General features: G+C 41.1%; 1 protein-coding gene across 1 annotated transcript in view; it reads left to right on the plus strand.

Annotated features, from left to right (window-relative positions):
• Positions 1 to 3734: 3734 nt before the first annotated feature.
• Positions 3735 to 20854, plus strand: part of LOC122742188 (spermatid perinuclear RNA binding protein) — a 136766-nt gene continuing 119646 nt past the window's right edge. Inside the window, 1 exon segment of the mRNA XM_043986254.1 lies at positions 3735 to 3905. The gene's annotated coding sequence lies outside the window, so the exon portion shown is untranslated.

Raw genomic sequence — 20854 nt, forward strand, 5'->3', positions numbered from 1 at the left:
AGTCACTATGCTAGGTGCTGGGGATATAAAGACAAAACAAGGCAATCCCTGTGCTCATGGAGCATACATTCTGTTGGGTGGATTCAAGAGTACACAGATCAGTTCATACAAAATTTATACAAAGTACATGCCAAGGGTAAAGGCTATATGGGGTAGTGGAGAGAGAGAGAGAGAGAGAGAGAGAGAGAGAGAGAGAGAGAGAGAGAGAGAGAGAGAGAGAGAGAGAGCTGGCCTTGTAGATAGAAAGTTTTCTTTAGATTCAGGAACACCTGGGTGCAAGTCTTGCCTTTTGCTTATTGCCTCTTTGACTCTTGAGTAAATCACTTAACCTCTGTGGTAAAAGACTATAAAATTCAGTGGAGGTGTCAGTCTGTATTGGTAGAGGGATTTTCCTCACCAGAAATTACTTATATCATAGAAATCACAGATTGGCAAATGCAAATACAAAGCAATTTGGGGAGGGGGGGGGAGGGGGAGAAAGGGAGAACATTAACCACTCTGGAATCAGGAAAGGTTTCATGTAGGAAGAGGCACTTGAGTTGAGTATTGAATTCTAAGAGGCAGCAGAGGGAGCATTCTGAGTCAACTCCTTATTTTGGGAGTGCTGTTCATATTAGTTTGTGAACTCCAAGAATACAGTAAGGAATTCCACATACATAGTAGGCACTTGTATGATATGATTATGGATTTGAGTCAGATTAAACTCTGAGGATGGGGTCTGGAAGGTACCCAGCCCTGACCCAATATAGTTAGTTTAGAAGTTTATTGCTTGTCAAATTCTCACTGTCTCCTTTAAGTTTAATTGCCAATTATTTCTTTGACTTCCCAACATAGCCGAAGATAAATTTTAACCCTGTCATCCTTATCTTTAGAGACAGGGGCCTGGAGAGGGGAGTCAGTGGGAACTGTGAGATTTGAAACATCTGACTCTCACTCCCCTGTTTCCTTTTCCTTTGGTTTGACCTTGTTCCCCCTCCCCTTTTCCCCCTTGCTCCTGGAACACGTATGCATGTCTCCATACATTGATCACGAGCTGAACACGCACCTTGGGTGAGACAGGATTGGATGTTAGATTGTGAGCTCATCCACCTTAGGCGTACGTGGGGACAGTCCTTTTCAAGATTACTATAAAAACCTAGAGGATTGGGCATATCTTTGCAAGACTTCAATGTGTAATTGGGTTTTGCCCGTCCTCATGAGGATGTAATAAATCTGTCTCTGCTTGACTTGGTGGTCTCCTCGAGTTATTTGGGTAAACTGAGGCAGTTTGCTCCAAACACACTTAATAAATGTTTGCTTGGTTCTTGGTACCATTGTTGGATGACCTGGGCTCCTCCCTGACTCATTAGCTTTGTAACTAAGAGAAAATATAGCTCCTTGAAGGCAGAAATTGTAGTGTATCTGATCCCATCCCCAAAATAGTAACTTAAGAAATATTTTTTGAGTTGAACTGAATTGACAGAGATACCAGACTAGAACTTTTTTTTTTGGTGGGGCAATGAGGATTAATTACCCAGGTTCACACAGTCAGTAAGCTTCTGGGGCTAGATTTGAACTCAGGTCCTCCTGAATCCAGGGCCAGTGCTTCAATCACTGAACCACCTAGCTGACCCTCCCCCCCCCAGACTAGAGCTTTTGATTCCCATCCAATGTTTTCTTATTTACTAGACTGGCCAGATCCGTTCTTCAGCGACTTTTGGTTGGGTTGGGGAGACAGGATACATACATAAAAGGTAACTAAAGGCACAGAAGTCTCAAGGAAAGGGCCTAATGAGGGTTATGGATGAGATATATTGGAAAGAGAACTGGGTTTGGAATCAGAAGTTAATTTGGATTCAAATCATAGCTCTCCCACTTAATACTTGTATGAGCTTGGGGGTAGCTAGGTGATGTAGTGGACTGCCCTGCCTGAAGTCACAAGTACCTAAAATCAAATCTGGCCTCAGACACTTACTAGCTGTGTCACTTAACTGCTGTTTGCCTCAGTTTCCTCAACTGTAAAATGAAGACAATAATAGCACTTACCTTCCCTGTTATCTTGAGGATCAAATGAAATATCTGTAGAGTACTTAGCATAGTGCATGGCACATTGTAGGCACTTAATAAATGTTTGTTCCCTTCTCCCTTTGGGCAAATCAACCTCTGCAAGACCCAGTTTCCTCATCTGCAAAATGAGGGGGGTGGACTAAATGATCTCTGAGATCCTTTTCAGCTCTAAATTTATGCTCCTATGACCCGTGTGACTTTGAACAAGTCTCTCAGAGCCTCAGTTTGTCTCATAGCCCTCCAGCTCTAGATCTGAGGTTCTATAATCATTTAGGCACGGTGTAATCTTCATGCATGAGTTAGGATTCCTATAAGGGTGAAGGGTAATGAGAAGTGACAATGCATAAGTTTTAGTATTTGCTGACAAAGAGTGACAGGAGTTGATTCTCCAATGTTTTCATCAAGACTGAGTCAGTAAATCACCGTGTGACCTTGGACAAATCATCTTATTTAACTTAACTAATTAGAATGTAAACTCCTCGAGGGCAGACTGTTCTCACCCTGAAGTGCTTAGCAAGTAGCCTGCACATATTAAGCATTCAATATCTGCTGCCACGCCTTCTTCTTTTTCTCCCGCCCCCCCCCCATATCATTCATTCATTTCTCCTGTTCCGGTTTCTTCTCTGAAAGGTTAGGGTTTGACTAAATAATTTCACATTACCATAAAATTTCAGAGTTGAAAGAGACTTAAGAGTCCCTATGGTCCACTTCCTCCCTCATTTGACTGAAGAAGTTTAAACCCAGAGGAGTGAAGCGATTTGCTAAGGTTATACAGATATTAAGTGGAAGGACTCTTGTTCATTGCACTTGTCATAGAACACCTAGGGTCATTTAAATAAACCAAATAAGCTTTTATTGAAGATTTAGATAGGAGGGAGAGGGCTCTAGTCGAATCTCCTAATTTTACAGCAGGTGGAGAGCGAACTGCCCTCCGCCAAGGTCACATATGGCAAATAGCAGGGCGGGGACTCGAACCCGAGACCTCGGATTCCAAATCTAGTGTTCTTTTTAATGCACCCTGCTCCCTTTCAGTAGTGAAGCCGGTCATTTTATACAAAAAGCCAATACCCCTTCACCCCCCCGACCCCCATCATTTTAAGCTTTCTCCTTTCAGTCTCCTCTCTCCTGGTCGACACTATTTCCTTTTGCCTGAAAACTGCCCCCATCGAGCACCGCAGGGAGCGAGCTCCTGCCGGTAACTGGGGCCAGATCGGCTGCTAGGTAAGGAATCCTGTCGCCTCCTCCTCCTCCGGGAAGCGTCAGAGTTTCTGCGCCTCGAACACGCAACTTGCGCGCGCTCCAAGGTCCCTCGCTCCGACAATGGCGCAGCAGGACTCAGGTGTAGTCCTGGGAACCGGGGGGAGCGAAGGAAGGGGAGGGGCCAGAGGGAAGCAGGGATTGAGTTTCGGTCGGTCCGGCCCAGGCAGGTGCGGCCGGCCGCGTCGGTAGTTCCCACGCGTGCGCACTAGCGCGCCCCAGGTGCGTAGTTGGCGCAAGCGGCAGCGGGCGCTGGCTCAGGCTCTCAGGTGCGGCACAACGGACAGGAGGGTGAAAGAGAGAGAAGGAAAGGGAGGGGGGCGAGGCGAGAGCGAGGGGCGGGCTTCCGTTTCTTGGCGGCGGTGGGGCCCGCCCCTTCCACAGGCCCACCAATGAAGCGACCCAGAGAGGTCACGTGCTCGCAGCCGAAGCCCCGCTAGCCGCCAGAGCAGCCGCGGCAGCAGCAGCAGCAGTAGGAGCCGGAGCCGCCGCCGCTAGACCGAGGAGCCGGAGCTGAGGAGGCGGCGGCGGCGGCGGCGGTGCGGGGAGCCCAGAGGGAGTCCGGGTTTAGGCCCGGCAGCGGGAACTGGGCGCCGGCTCGGGTAGGCGTCAGGGGGCGGGCGGGCGGGCAGTCGGCGGTTGGAGGCGGTTGACTGCGGCCGTTGTGGCGGTTGGGAGCCGGCCGAGCGCTGCTCCGCATTGTTTATTGTGTGTGTCCTTAGCAGCAGCAGCCGCGGGCGCGGGGAGCCCCGGGGAGCTTAGAACCAGGGGAGGGATCCTAGCGCCTCCCCCACCTCTCCCGGGCCCGGCCCCGGTGAGGAGGATGGGCGGGCTTTGTATCCGCCGCGGCCGCCGCCGCCGCGTCCCGGGAACGACAAGGGCAGGACGGTACATTCACCTTTGGAGGGGGGAGGGGGAAGAGGACGAAGATGAAGCATGGGATATGTATGGGAGAGAGCCCGCGCTCAGCATGACCAGATCCGGGAAGGGGAGAGGCGGGTGGTCGAGGATGGAGACGTGTGTGTGTGTGTGTGTGTGTGTGTGTATGGGGGGTGCGAAGGAAGGTGAGGGGAAATGAAGGTGGGGACTCGAAAATGGAGAGAGGGTGGGGAGCTTCGAGGATGGGGAGGGGGTGGTGGGAGGGTCGAGGATGGGGAGAGGGTAATGGGAGGGGGGGAGGGTCGAGGACGGGAGGTCGGAGTGGGGGCCTAGAAGATGGGATAGAGAGATGAGGCTGGAGGGTAGGAGAGAGGGAAGGATTTTGAGGATGGGGAAGAGTGGGTGCTCGAGGATGGGGTGAGGCTGGAGGCCGAGGATAGGGTGAGAGTATTGAGGGTGAAGAATAGGGAGAGAGAGGCAGGGGGTGGGTATAGTGAATGCTAGAGAGGCAGGAAGGATCAGTATAATGAATTGGGGGCCCCACGGTGTTGTAGTAGGGAGAGGTGTGCGATGGCACCCAGAGGGAGAGTAAATGATTTGGGATCTTTTTTCTAAGGAGGAAGGCTTCAGTGGTGGGTGGGGTGAGGAGGAGGGTTTTTGTGTTGTGTTTTTTTTTGTAAGGTGAAACACGGCAAAGGAGCCCCCTGTGTAAGGCATGGGTTGTGAAGATAAACTGTAACTTACCTGGTAGTGTGGTAGTAACTTACCCACTGTGTGTGGGGGGGGAGCGGGCCGTGGGGGGGGTGGGGCAAGGAGTAATTGGGAATAGGTAGGGATGATGGGAATGATGCAAAATTTTTGAGTTTGGGTTAAAAATAGATCAAGAATGGAAGGATAGGATTGTTGGAGTTTGAAGAATATATCAGAGGGGGCCTAAATTAGGTGATTAGAAGTAAATAGAGTTTTTGGTTAGAGAGGAAAGTGGAAGGATGGTATGGTGCTACGGTTGTGGAAAATTGATCAGGCTTATGGATTTGAAGTTAGAGTAGAGGTAATATCTTGGAGACAAAATTCCAATATTCGTGATAATGAAAAGTTGAAGGGCATATCTCCCAAAATGCAAAAGCATTGGCTCTTAGGACAAAGGAAGATGGCTAGACATGGTTCTAGAACTCTTTAGAATGAATGGGGACAGGATAAATGATAAGCAGCTTCTGGTAGTCTTTAAATTAGAAGATTTGGGTTTAACCTCTGATACTAGCCATGTGAACAACATGAAGTTACTTGATCTTTCTGAAACTCTACCCTTATCTGAAAAATAATAGAGGGTTGTCAAATTGGTTTGGAAGTATGAGTTGAAGTAGTAGCCAAGTGCAAAACTTCGAAATTAGAGGAAGCATGGGTTGGTTGGTGAAGGCTTTGAAAGCGATTGTGGAGCTACCCTCTATACTGTTAGGGGTTTAATGCTTAGGGCTAAAACTTGTGCTTGCCAAAGATCTTGGACTAGAGGATACATGAGTGCTCAAACTTCCCAGGTAAGGTGTAGTAGGAGGGCAACAGAAAACAGGAAGATATTGTCTCCTGGAGATGGGCCATACACTTAGAGCCAGTTAGAGGTCATCTTAAACTGGAGAGCCAGGTCTAGGCCTTAAGCTTAAAGGAACTCTTAAATTTCATAAGAGTCACAGAATATTAGCACTTGGAGGGAACTTAGAGGTCATCTATTCCAATCCCTTCATGGAGGTGACTTGCTCAGGGTCTCTTAAGTAGTCATTAGCAGAATTGAGATTGTAACCCAAGACTTCAGTAATCTTCCACTGAATCATGCTGTCTAATTTAGTGTGTAAAGAAGTGTTTTGACTATGTATGAACTGTAGCTTCCGGAAAACTGTTTTGTTTTTGTGCTTTTGGATGTAGAAGACCAGTAAGGCATTTGCTAAATTAAAAAAAATCAAGTTATTGCAATTTTTCATTTTGTTCTTTTGTTTTCAAGCATCTGTTATGACTCTGGGCTTTGAAGGGTGACAATAGCTGGAGGCTTTCTGTGGAGATTCTGCAAATGTTGTGGTATACTGGTTAATTGGGGTTGTTTTTTAGGTAGAAGATAGGAATTTTGTCCTGGTGACCTAGTCACTGGGGTGGAGTACTTGGTCTGTTCCAGTTTTATAGGCCTGCTCTCTGAGTATTCATGGGGAGAAAATAGGTCTGCAGGAATTATTTTGCCTTTTGAGCCTTGTTGGGTCTACTCTGGCATCCTGCTGGGCTGGCCTGGCTTCTTCTTGGGCAGCTAGCTTTAGAGCTGTTGAAGAGAGCAGGTTCTGTGACTGATGCAGGCATTGTTTTACCAGCCTGCCAAACACATGGGGAAATAACTGTTAGGGGTTTGAGTACAGACATTTTAGTGCCATTCCCACTCTGTGTTCTGTGGCTAGTGTTACATTCTTTGGGATTTGGAAGGATCAAGGAAACTTGCTTTGACTGCCTCAGCAACCTAATAGGCTAATGAAAGGTGGAGGAAGTTCCTTCTTTTCAGGGTCCCTAAATTTAGTCTGTTTAGACATTTTAATGGCTGATTTGATCATATTCATCAGAAACTGTATTCTCTGACTTCAAATAATATGTAATGTCCCTTGTGTGGTTTTAAATTAAAAGACTAACTTGTGAGCTTTCTGCACAGTTGTTTTACTTTTAATAATTTAGAAAATGTGATTATTGTTAGTTAAGGAAATTCTTATGAGATCTCTTCTTTGACTGAATTTTAACTATAAACAGAGGAAGGTTAAGTGGAGAGAGGCTAAGCTTAAAATAACGTGCACGTTTTGAATTTATTCTGTTAGAATAAACTATCTTCAGCCTAATAGATTTTTAAAAATCCAGATCATGAAGTAGAAAACTAAGACAATGAATATATTCCATGTTTTCTTTTTGAAAGGGGAAAGAGTTTTCGAGGATGTGATTTGCCACAGATTTCAGCTATACATACTGTGACACCTACTGGAGGCTCTGTTGAGGTGTGGTTAGCCTATGGAATACTGTTATTGGCAGTTATATTTGATCTTAATTCTTTGGTAGTGATTTGAGCAGTTTTGGACAAGAAGAATGGGGGTAATCTTTGAAAATTCCTATCAACATTGCTAATTTTTTCTTTTGCATTTCCCATTTTTAGTGTGAGGTTGAGTAATCTAGGGCAGAAGGGACTCAAATGGATTATTAGAGCTGGAAAGAAAATGGCCTTATAGAATGCTAGAACTTGGAGAGGGACATTAGAAATTGTTTACTAGTTTTTCATTTTTGTTTTAATACATGGGATACTGAGGTCTAGTACTCTGTAGATATCGGTGCAGTTTTAGCATATTTGTTATACTTCAGAATCTTATGGAGTACTAGGGCTCAGGATAGTCGTTTCTAGATTCTTCAAATTATTTCAGATTTATGAACCTCTGAACTCAGATTATCTCCACTTAGGAGTCCACATAACTGGGTTCCAGTTTCTATTTTCCAAGTGACTTGCTGGATGAGACACTTAATCCCTTTATACTCCTTTCTCCTGCAGAAACCTGATCCATCTCTATCTCAAGGGAATTGAGATGGTTTATATTAAGTAAGTTTGAGTCCTTTGAAAGAATATAACTAAGTAAAAACTGGTCATAAACATTATTTCCTTCTGTTCTTTTCCATACCTCCACCCCTTTATGCAGAATTAAAAAGTAGTTAATGCTTTCTATACTATGTCATTTGGATGTTCTGTGTGCAGTTTGAACATTGGATGAAGGAGAAATTGTTTCTTTGTAGTTACTCTGCAAAATGAGGCTATATTCTCATATATGCAGTATTCTGTCTATTGCTAAGTACTCGGCTGGTCTGGATTTAAGTTATAACTGCTTATAAGGGACATGTATTGGGGGCAGCTAGGTGGCACAGTGGATAAAGCACCGGCCCTGGATTCAGGAGGACCTGAGTTCAAATCTGCTCTCAGATACTTGACAATGACTAGCTGTGTGACCCTGGGCGAGTCACTTAACCCTTATTGCTCTGCCCAAAACAAACAAAAAACCCCCCCAAAACAAAGGGACATGTATTTGCTGGCTTTTGCTTGAAGTTGTTTCCAAAGAAACTAACTTAAGTCAGTTTGGGCTGCTAAACCCCAGGGTAATAAAAACAGATAATGCACCTTTGCAAGACATGTTGCAAGTATTTAACAAAAGTTGAATTTTTATCGTCTTTTTGAATAACTTCAAAAGAGAAATGACATCCCCTCAAAGTAAGTGCATTTGATTTGAATGCTTTTTTGTTTTTGTTAATTTGTATACTCATAGAATCAGAATGAGCTGGAAAGAACCTTATAAAATAGAATGTTAAAATATAGAATGTTAGTGCTAGGAGGAATTTTAGAATTCATCTAGTCTAGTCCCCTTCTTTTACAGATAAAGGGACTGAGGCCAAGTGAGGTGATATGATTTTCCCCAAGATCACCTGGGAAGTTAGTTAACAGATCCAAGAGGAGAACTCAAATCTTTCCAGTCCACCGCTTATCTCAGCTATACCTTGCTGCTGTCTATTGAGATGGCTATTACATCATTTCTAGTCCTATTGACAGTTCACAACTCTGAGGGAATGATTTTAAAATTTTGTGTGTGTGTGTGTGTATGATGGTTTAGTTTTCTTAGTTTCTAAAGGCCTCCAAATGATTAACATGGCTAAATGTAAATAGTAAGTTGCTTTATTAGTCATTAATTTATTTTGCCAGAGGGTTGTGACATTGAGCTTCATTTGTAATTTCACTTTCTGCTGACTGAGAGGGTTTCACTAGCTTTTGGAACAATTAAGGTACCTTTTGCATTTTAACCTCATTTTTATTTGTTTTCACATAGTTTTTTATATTGTAAGAGTGGCTGTTTTTTTTTTTCAGAATCTGTTCAGCTGTAGAAAAGCTATTCCTAAATAGGTAGTTATAAAACTTCATAGTCTAATTTTAGGAAACTATTTATTGAGATGTTATGAAGTAATGAGGCAAGATTAATGGTGATATAATCAAGTATTGGTGTGAAATTGGAGGCTCTATAAGTCTTTAATGTAGGTAAAGGATCTCTTCTGTTCAAATAGTGAGTTGACTAAATGAATTTATCTAATCTATACCTAATTTGAATATGTCTTGGTTTCAGGCTTATATAATCATTCAGGGTCATACAGTCATAGAATATTAGACTTGGAAAGGACCTGAGATCACAGAATGTTAGAAGTGGAAGCGAATTTCAAAATTGTCTTGTCCATCCCTCTCATTTTAGAGAATGAAGGAAGCTCAGGTTCATAGAGATGAAATGCTTCTCAAGGTCACACAGCAAGTAAGTATATGTAGTTAGTGTCCTTGTTTGGTGTTCTTTAAGTGTGACCCTGTTTGACAAGTAGCCTAGGGATTCTGGTGTTTGGTTTCCTGGTTATTTTTAACATGACATAATGCAACTTTATCAGAAATATTGTGTTCAATAGTTACTTCATCATCAGTAGAATTCAAATAGGTACAGTTGTTTGTCTCAATAATAAAATCACAGCCCTTTTGAATTGTGTGACTTCATGGCTCATTTCCATTTGAAAAGTGAGAATTCTGCAGCAGGTTGTGTAATAAATCCCCTGGCATTTCTAGGTCACTGGTAAGGTGTAGCTCTTTACTGCTCTGCACCTGCAGTTTTTTTTGCTCATCTGCAGTATATTCCAGGTGCCAGGGCTTTTCATAATCTCCCATTGGGCTGCTCAGTTTTTGTTTATTGAAATGAATTTAACCATTTCAGTGCAGGTAACCACTGTCTTAAAGTCAGTGGAGAGGGAAGGATACATAAAATTTTGGAAGGAGTTTAGCTGCTATATTTTTTTCATCTCTGTTGTCACAGTGTCCTAGAATCATGGAATATCAGTTCTAAGAGACTTTAGAACACAGAAGAGAATGTTAGAACATTTGAGTTAATGGAACTAGATTAGAGTTCATCTAATCCAGGGATTTTTCCCCTTTTTTGTGTCATGGACCTTTCTGACAGTCTGGTGGAATCATTGGACCCCTTAGAGTGTTTTTAAATGCATAAAATAAAATACGTAGACTTATAAAGGAAACAACTTATTGAGATATATATGTATGTATGTATATATGTATGTGTGTGTGTGTGTGTGTGTGTGTGTATAAAACAATGTTTTGAAACAAGCTCATGGACCCCAAGCTAACAAAATCCTTATCTAGTCTGACCCTTTTCATTTTAAATATGGGGAAACTGAGATCTAGAGACTTTGAAGTCACTTTCCCAAGGTCACATACCTAATTAATGTGTCAGAATTAGAATAAATGTCTTCTGCTTGTTTCCTCCTCTGTAAAATGAGGCAGAATTAGAAGACCTGAGGCCCTTGCCAACTCTAAATTTATGATTTTGTGAATCATAATAAATACGGTTTTCTTGTAGAACAGGTATTTAAATGGAATATTTTGGAGATGATTAATTTTCTGTAACTCCCTTTTCCCTCATCCCTTGCATTAGTTATGAGCCACTTAGGTACACAGTTTGTGCACATAGTAGGCAGTAGTACTTTACGAAGCATTGCTCATTTATATTGGTACAGTGAGACCACCACTTGCATTGTTACTATTATTTTATTTTGGATTCCAATCAACCTTGCTGGAAATTACTGTTCTTGGATTTATTAAATTAAAAGGGAATGAGAGGAGGTACTTTGAAAGGGAAAATGTAGGTGCCTTTTTAGGTGCACTCTCCTATTTAGTTACAAATGAACCTGGGACTGACCAAACATTATGCATATAATGTATTTTCTTTCTGGTTACGTGACAAGCTGTATCACAATTTAACGAGGTGGTGAAGCATATGGAAAAAGCACAGCATTTAGGAACTAGAAGGCCTGGGTTCAAGTTGTGGCTCTGCCACTCATTTGTTATATGACCATATGCAAGTCATTTCTTCTTTCTTGGCCTTATTATTCGGTTGTGATAGCTCTATTTTTGTGTTACACATTATTAGCCTTCCATGCTTACTAGCTGTAGGGCCTTGAAGGTCATTTAACTTTGAGTCTTAGTTTTGTTATCCATTAAAATAGGGCTAATGTGTACTACTTACCTCATAGGATAGCTGGGAGGAAAGTACTTTGTACATCTTTAAAAAGTTGTATAGGAATGTAAGTTACTATTATGTATAGCTCTGATCTTGCCATTTTTGTCCACAGAACTATTCAGTGGCTTTCTTTTGTCTTCATGATCAAGTCCAAACTCCTTAAAATGGTATTCAAAGCCATCCTTATTTTGTCTGCTGCAATCAGTGTCTTTCCATTTTATCTCCTATAACCCTGATCCACATGCTAAAACTAGATGACTTCCAATTCCTTTTCCTAGGCTGTCCTGCTTCACCTTTGTTAACAATCTTTCCTATGCCTGGTGTGCTTCTGACTGTCAAAATCATGTCCATTCTCCAAGGCCGAGCTTAAGCACATCTTCTCCAAGAAAGCCTTCTTTGATTTCTTACCTTTCCCATTCTCTCTCATGAGGTTGCTTTCCCCTAACCTTCCTAGTACTTTGTACCCTCACATTTCGTTTATTATTTTCTGAATTACAGTTTTTCCCCTGATTGTATATTTGTTTCTTTTTTGTGTTGTAACTCTCCTGTTGGATTATAAGCTTCATGAAGGCAAGGATTATGTATTAATTATCTTTTTATCTCCTCTAGGACCTAGCACATTGTTTGATATAAAATAGACACCTAAATGGTGGTTGAATGAACAAGAGAGTTGTACTAGATTCCATGACAGCAACAACGATATAGGTTTTCCTTTTTTGCATTGTGCATAGTATTCTGCATCATATAGTCCCTTAATAAATTTTTGTGAGGGTAGCTAGAGTGGATAGAACACTGGCCCTGGAGTCCGTAGGACCTGAGTTCATTTTCAGCCTCAGACACTTACCAGCTGTGTGAAGCAAGTCACTTTACCCCAGTTATCCCCTCCCCCTCATATTTTGTGTGTGTGTGTGTGTGTGTGTGTGTGTGTGTGTGTGAAATAGATATGCTGTTTTCTGAATTCCAGTGTTAGCTTTATGTTTATGGTGTTCTTTAATTTATAATTTCAAAGTTTACATATTGTTCCATATTGTTTATGATATCCATATGAGATAAATGATATACTCATATACTTTTTTACATATGGAGAAACTGGGGCAGCTAGGTGTCAAAGTGGATAGAGCACCGGCCCTGGATTTAGTAGGACCTGAGTTCAAATTCGACCTCAGACACTTGACACTGTCTAGCTGTGTGACCCTGGGCAAGTCTCTTAACCCCAATTGCTGTAGTTGAAAAATGCTGGTACATATGGAGAAACTGAGGTGCAAGGAGCATGTTTTGGCAACCTCTCAGAGAAAACTTATCAGAAAGTTTGCCAATTTGCTGATTTTTCAAAGGAAAGAATATCTGATTTGGGGCTAGAGGCTCTTTAAGTACTAACTCTTCTGTTCTGTTAGCTGTGTGACTTCAGACATTTCAGATAATCATTTAAAAAATATTATACTTCTGCTTTGTGTAGGTACTTCCCTTCTCTTTTTCAGGAGGTGGGAGTTGTTTAAGACTGGGCTATGAGAATGGCAGGTGAAGGAGTTAACTGTTGGATAGCTTCAAGCTCATCAGCAAGCCTTTACTAAACTCCTACTGTGTGTGAGGCACTGTGGTAGGTGTTGGGGATGCAAAGACAAAAATTAAATAGCTCCTGTTTCCAAGGAGCTTACTTATTAGAACAGATATGTTTTGTACAAATATAGCCATATTTAAATTATATACAAGATAAATATGAGGTAATTTTTAGGAGCAAGATGTTAGCAATTTGGGGGATTAGGAAAACCACATAAGATGTAAGATTTGAGGTGAACTTTGAAGGAATTTAGGGATTCCAAGACGTAGAAGCAAGGAGGGAGTATATTGCAGGTATAGGGAACCATACAAAGGCAATGGGTCACACATGATCAGATAGTGCTGGGAGATATAATATTGTGTGCAAGGAACAGTAAGTAAATCAGATTGGTTGGATTACAAGATAGAATGCAGGAAGGGTAGTAAATACATAATGCTGGAAAAGTAAGTTGGAGCCCAGGTTGTGAAGGGCTCTAAATGCCAAAGAAATTTGTATTTTATCTTGAGGCAGTAGGGAGATAATTGCAGTTTATTGAGAAAGGGAGTAATTATAGTCAGGTCTATGTTTTTGGGATATCACTTTGGTAACTTTGTGGAGGAGGGGATTGGAGAAGGGACAGACTGGAAACAGGGAGGCTAATAGGATATTGAAAGAGTAGATGAGGGTGGTTTGAGCTGAGAGAAGGGGATAAGTGAGATGTTGTGGAGATATGAGTTAGACAAGATTTGGCACCTAGATATACTGGAGATGAGGGGAGAGTAAAGGGTTAAATAGGATTAGGATTGTGAACCCAGGTGACTTGAAAGATGGTAGGACCTGCAAGAGAAATAGGTAAGTTTGGGGGCAGGGAAGATGAATTCTGTTTTAGACAGGTTAAATTTGAGATGCCTAAGGGATATCCACTTAGAAATGTTCAATAGATAGTTGGTGATATAGGCCTGAAGCTCAGGGGAGAGATTAGAGATACATATAGAGATGTAATAGTCATCTGTATAGAGATGATAACTGAACCCCTGAGAATTAATGAGGTCACTAGGAAAGAATACAGGGGCAGTTAGGTGGCACAGTGGATAGAGCACCGGCCCTGGATTCAGGAGGACCTGAATTCAAATCCGGCCTCAGACACTTAACGCTTACTAGTTTTGTGACCCTAGGCAAGTCACTTAACCCCAATTGCCTCACACACACAAAAAAAAGAATAGAGAACAAAGTTTCTTAACCAGGGGGGTCTGTGAACTTCATTTATTTATTTATTTCAGGCAGAGTTAAATGACTTGCCCAGGATCACATGGCTAGTAAGTGTCTGAGGTCATATTCAAACTCAGAGGTCCTCTTGACTACAGGGCTGGTTCTCTATCCACTGTGCCGCCTAGCTGCTCTGGATCTGTGAACTTTAAAAAGTTTTTTTGGTTCTGAATTTTTCCTCCCTCTTTCCTAACCCTTGAGAAGGCAAGAAAAACAGAACCTCTACGTATAGTCATACAAATCAAATTCTTACATTAGCTCTCCTCCCCTCTAAGAAAAGAAAACATGCTTCATTCTGGACTCTCTTTTTTTTTTTTTTTTTTTTTAGTGAGGCTATTGGGGTTAAGTGACTTGCCCAAGGTCACACAACTAGTAAGTGTCAAGTGTCAGAGGCCGGATTTGAACTCAGGTACTCCTGAATCCAGGGCTGGTGCTTTATCCACTGTGCCACCTAGCTGCCTCTCATTCTGGACTCTTTGAGCCCATTAGTGCTGTATTAGAAACATACTATCCAGATATAGTATGTTTCAGTCTATCTGTCCTTACATTCTTACTTTTATTGTTTGAATAGTTCTGGTTCTGCTTATTTTGCATCAGTTGTGATTTTTTTTTTTTTTTTTTTTTTTTTGCGGGGCAATGGGGGTTAAGTGACTCGCCCAGGATCACACAGCTAGTGTCAAGTGTCTGAGGCCGGATTTGAACTCAGGTACTCCTGAATCCAGGGCCGGTGCTTTATCTACTGCGCCACCTAGCCGCCCCCCATGAATTTGTTTTTAACAAATATTTTAATAAGTGTATTTCAGTGTTTCCTTTGTAATGCTACTCATTTTAGGCGTTAAAAACTATTTTGAGAAGGGAACCATGGACTTCACTAGACTGGCAAAAGAGGTCCATCACACCATGTGCACATGCATACACATACACCCACACCCTTCCTCTTGTCCATGACAGGTAGGGATCCCTGGTTCTTAACAGAGAAAAGAGCCCAGGATAGAGTATTGGGGTGCATTCACAGTTATGGGCTGTAATATCCAGCAAAGGAGACTGAGAAGGAACAGGCACACAGGGAGGAGAAGAACCAAGAGAGCAGTATCTTGAAAACCTAGAGAGAAGAGAGTATACTAGAGGAGAGCATATCTTAGAGGATAGGGTAGTTAACACTGTTAAATGCTGTAGAAAGATCAAAGAAGGATGAATATTGAGAAAAGGCAGTGGGATTTGGCAGTTTAAAAGATCCTTGATAAATTTGGAGGGAGCTATTTCATTCAAGTGATAAGGTCTAAGGGTGGATTGCATGTAGTTTAGAAGTAAGAAGAATAAGTGGAAGCAAAGAGTGGATAGCTTTTTTAGGAATTTGGCTTTGAAAGAGGAGGACTATAGGATAATAATTTTGAGGAGATATAACAGTCAAGTAAAATGTTCTTACCTATGAGGGTAACTTTGAGGTGGTTTGTAGATACCAGGAAATAACCAGTATATACAAAGAGTTTGAAAATTAGAGGGAATGATTATGGGGGAAATTTTAGAGAGGATGGCATCAAGGGTACAAAATCCTTAATGAAGGAGTCTCTTCATCTGATGAAATACAGGACTCAAGATGGTAGAACAATTGTTGATGAGTGGTGAGGACCCAGATGAAATTATACTACATACCCTTGTAATGGTTGAAAATGTTTCCTCATTTACAGAATGTGGGTTGTCTTTTTACTACTTGTTTTACATTTATTTGTGAAGAAGGTGCTTTGTAAACCATAACATGTTATAGAAATGTGAATCATCATCAACAACAAAAAATTTGAGGACAGAAGTGACAGGCCAGACAGAGTAATGTTCTTTTTTTTTTTGGTGGGGCAACGAGGGTTAAGTGACTTGCCCAGGGTCACATGGCTAGTAAGTGTCAAGTGTCTGAGGCCAAATTTGAACTCAGGTCCTCCTGACTCCAGGACTGGTGCTCTATCCACTGCACCACCTAGCTGCCCCCAGAGTAATGTTCTTTTAAACTTTTCCAGAAGTTTGGTTGTCTCAGGGAAAGTAGAATGGACCAGAGAGGGCAGCTGGTTACTGGCAAACATGTATAAAGCCCTTCTCTGCAGCCTGGGCTACATTGAAACTTTAGTTTATGCCATATACCGTAAGTTATCTCCCTGTTACATTCAGTTCCATTCAACAAATATTTATTAAGTCCTTTGGGCAAATGATTGTGCTTAGCACTGGGAGAGATATACAATTTATATAAGGTATATTTAGTCCTTTTATTGTGTTGAATGACACCTAACATTTTAATAATGCTTTAATCTTTGTTATCTTATTGGATTATTATATTTCTGTTGTTGATACTATAGGTATTATACACATTTTATAGATAGGAAAGCTAAGAAAAATAATTATCAATGCTTATGCAGCTAAGTGTCAGTCATCATATAAACCCAGCCTATTGAGTTTTCTTTCTAGTGTGCCATGTCTCCTACCTTACAGTGCTGGGGATGGGGGTGGCAGTGAGGGGTGATGAAGCAGCATGTTATAGTGAATACAGAGCTGTCCTGGGAGTCATAAAGATCTGGATTTGTCAGCAAGTCACTTATTCCCCCAATACTCTGGACAATTCTCTAAGACTGTAAGTTGCAGAACATTTGCTGCTTTGCATTGGTATAGATAGCTTTCCTACACTGGTGAAATCAGATTTGTACCCCAAAGTGCATCATGTAGGTAACTTTTGAGGTCACTGAAGAGAAAGTCTTATGTATGAGTTGGGCTTTAAAAGATTAGTAGTGAATGTAATAGTTAAAAGGAGAGAAAAACATTCTAGGCATAGGAACTGTGTGAGCAAAGACATGGAAGTGACTTCTATCCCAAAGCTTCACAAAAAGCCATCCAGGGGCCCATGTGCAGAAAGGGGGCAGACAGCACAGTCAGTGCAGCCATTCAAGTCTATAGTCTTTCACTGGACCAGGGACACATGTATCCTGAAAGACTCTCTGTTTGGAAGCAATATGACAGGAGAACTCCCCTGAGAAAGGCCCAGGAAGGTCAGAAGGCTCCAAGGTGATGAGGGAACAACATGAATCAGTGCATGTATGACAACATTCAGACTGGAACAGCCCAGACATCCAGGGGTTCTTAGTTTCCTAAAACTCTATTCTGAGATGAATTTGGTCCATGAAAATCCTTAACTTCAAAGATAGAAGGGGGCCCCTGACACTAGGTAGAGGGCAGAGTACGAATTCAGGAGATTCAGGATGAGACTAAGCAGGGCTAACCAACCCAGGAACATAGCAGGGGGTTGGAGTTTAGCCCTGATACAAAGACCCTCTTCCAGAACTAATGCTGCAGAAATGAATAAACCAAAGAAGACACTGACCAGTATAAAAAAGTTATTGTAGATCTATAGATGCCCCAATACAAGGAGAGGACAACTCTTCAATGATGTGTGGGCAGGACCTCAAAGAGAAAAAAAGTGTATTTTTCATAAGGACTGTATGAATACAAAGAAGAAATGAAACCAGAGATTAAAAGAAACAAGCTTTGGAGGAGAGAATTGAAAATAGAATAAATAGAGGTGGTAAATCTTATCCAAGTAACAGAATCCATGAAAAACTAGACTAAACAAATCAATGAAAAGAATTGAATAAACATTGAAAAAATAGTGGACGAGATATGATAGCAAAAATAATTAATGTAGAAAACAGATCAGGGAGAGATACTTTAAGAATTGTTGGACTCACTGAAAACCCAAGATCATAAAAAAAGACTTGGATTCTGTATTTCAAAAAAATCATAAATGAAAACTGCTCATATTTGTTAGAACTAGAGGACAAAGGGAAGATAGAATCCATTAATTACCTACTGCAGAGGTGTCAAACGTGATCTGTAGGCCTATGTGACCTACAACACTCCCAAGTGCGATCTGAACCAGATTAAAATATAATTGGGAAATATTTAGCATAATAAATACAAATACAATAAAACATAGATAATTTTACATTTAAAATAAGTAAATATGTGGCCCTCAGGGATCCTTATGTGTGGATTAGTGGCCCCCAATTCTATTTGTTTAATACCACTGATCTCCTAAAAGGAACCTGAAAAGAAAAAGTTTGAGGAATATTATAAACTAAAGTCTTGAGCTTCCATGTTATAGGAATAATACTGCAAGAATCCAGAAAGTAGGACTTCAAGTACCAAATAGCCATAATAAGTATTATACAAGACTTGGAAGCTTCTATATTAATTGATAGGAGATCTTGGACTACATCAAACGGCAAAAGCAAAAGTCTTCCAAATGAAGAACTGTAGTCCTCCGGTGGGGCAAATGGATCTTTAATGGAATAGAGCACTCTCCCTTCTCTCCTTTCCCACTTTCTTCTCTTCCCTTTCCCCTCTCCCCCATCCTCTTTTCTCTCCCTTTCTTTCTCCTTCTTTCCTCTTCTTCCTTCTTCTTTCCCATCCTCTCTCTCTTTTTATTAAGCCTGGAATGTCTGTCCCCTCCCCATAAAAACGTTTATAGTCAAGTAAAACACATTTTTGTATTGCGGGCCCCCCCTCCCCAAACACACACATCACAGCCCAGTTTATTTTATTCTGCACTCTGAGACTCCTTGACCATTCTCGAGGTCCTTGGGAATTATGGTTGGTCATACTGATCAGAGTTTCTAGGTCTTTTCAGTTTCAATTTTAGTTATATTATTGTCATTGCATAAATTGTTCTCTTGGTTCTGTTTACATCAGTTCATATCAGTTTTCTCCATGTTTTCTCTGAAACTAACTGTCCCCTTCTCATTTTTTTATAACAGTGGTGTTCCATCTAGTTTACATACCATAACTTGTTCAGCCATCCGCCAAATGATACCCTCACCCCACCCTTGGTCCTGCTCAGTTTCCAGTTCTTTGTCATGCCAGAGAAGAGCTGCTATATATTTGTATGTCCTTTGTTTTGCTTAAGACTTAATTCTTCTCTTAATTTTATTCTTCCTCTTATACCCCCTTTTCCCTCTTCCTTGTTTAATGAAGTATATTTCTGTATCCAACCCTGTGTATTTGTGTGTATATTCTTTTCTTCCTTTGACCAGATGAAAGAGATTCAAGTGTCACCTGCTCTCCCATACCTTCTTCCTTGTTTGTATAGACTTGCACTTGCACACCCTAATTATATAAGAGAAATTTTCCTAACTTTCCTCTCCCTTTCCCTCACTAGTATATTCCTTTTCCCATTCCTTTCCATTCTTTTAGTATGATCAAGACATAACAGAGCTACTCCTAGGCCCTCTTTTTGAATTAGACTCCTTTTATTACCCCTGATGGATGATAGGGTTGGGGAGGTGGGGGGAAATGACAGGATAGGACACGTACCATTTTTTCTATGTTAGAATGTAAACAATTTATCTTTGTTTTGTCTCTTATGATTCACTCATGTTTGATATGTTTTTCTTGATTCCTGTGTTTATACTCCAAAGTTTTTATGCAGCTCAGGTCTTTGCATTAAAAATGCTTGGGAGTCCTTGATTTCATTAAAGGTTCATTTTTCCCCCCTGTAGGATTGTATTCATTTTTCCCGAATAAGTTATTCATCTTTTGTATCCTAGAATATTGTATTCCAAGATCTCTGTTTCTTTCTGTGTGGCTGGTAAGTCTTGTGTGACCCTTACTATTTTATTGGTACTTAAATTCTTTCTTTATGGCTGCTTTCAGTATTTTTCTATGACATGAAAACTCTGGATGTTAGCCACAATATTCCTGGCAGTTTTCATTTTGGTGTTTCTTTCAAGAGGTGACTAGTGAGTGGATCCTTTGCATTTCTACCTGATTCCTGATTCTGGTTTTAAGAGATCTGGAAAGTTTTCTTTTATGAATTCTTGAAGTCTGATGTCTTTAATACTCCTCCCCCCCCCCCCAATTTCTGGTAGTTTGGTGATTCTCCCCCCCCCCTTTTTTTTTTGCAGGGCAGTGAGGGTTAAGTGACTTGTTCAGGGTCATACAGCTAGTAAGTGCCAAGTGTCTGAGGTCAGATTTGAACTTGGGTCCTCCTGAATTCAGGGCCAGTGCTTTATCCACTGTGCCAGCCCAACTGCCCCCAGTCTAATGATTCTTAAATCTCTTCTTGGTCTGTGGCGTGCTCCCCGCTCCCCCCCTCCCCCTGGTCTTTTGACTTCATTTTAATATTTCTTGTTGTCTTATGGAGTTATTAAGTTAATTAGCATCTAGTTGGTCCATGCTAATTTTCAGGGAGTTTGTTACTTGGGCAAGATTTTTTATGTCTTGTGCTAAACTGTCACTTAACCCTCTCCAATTCCCTTTTCTATAACTTTCATTTCTTTTTCAATTTTTTAGTCTAGCACTCTTGTATTATTTACAAAAACATTTTACTCATTTATTAAACAAAAACCAAAAACCTCTCACTGCATCTCTACCTGCAATTCTACTTAAATTTGCGCCTATGCTATATTTGTCTTTGAGGCTTTGCTTGAGGATGTTTTGGAGTTACTTTCTTCTTCTGGGTTTGTGTCTTGGGCATCTCTGTCACCATAATAGCTTTCTATGTTGGTATTGTTTTTTCTTTTTACTCATTGTTACTGGTTTAATTCCTGATTTCAGAATTAATTTTAGGACCAGACTGTTCACTTACGTAGGGAATGTCTGTTGCTGCTTTCTTGGGATATTTAGTGTTGTATATTCCAGAATTACAGGAGAAGGCTAGGCTGGGGACTATTTTTCCAAAGTGATCTGATCCAAGGCCAAACCTGATTGCTACTCCCATGATCTGAGCTCTGTG

The sequence above is a fragment of the Dromiciops gliroides genome, chromosome 2 (genome assembly GCF_019393635.1).
Source record: "Dromiciops gliroides isolate mDroGli1 chromosome 2, mDroGli1.pri, whole genome shotgun sequence".
In the NCBI taxonomy this organism is placed as follows: Eukaryota; Metazoa; Chordata; class Mammalia; order Microbiotheria; family Microbiotheriidae; genus Dromiciops; species Dromiciops gliroides.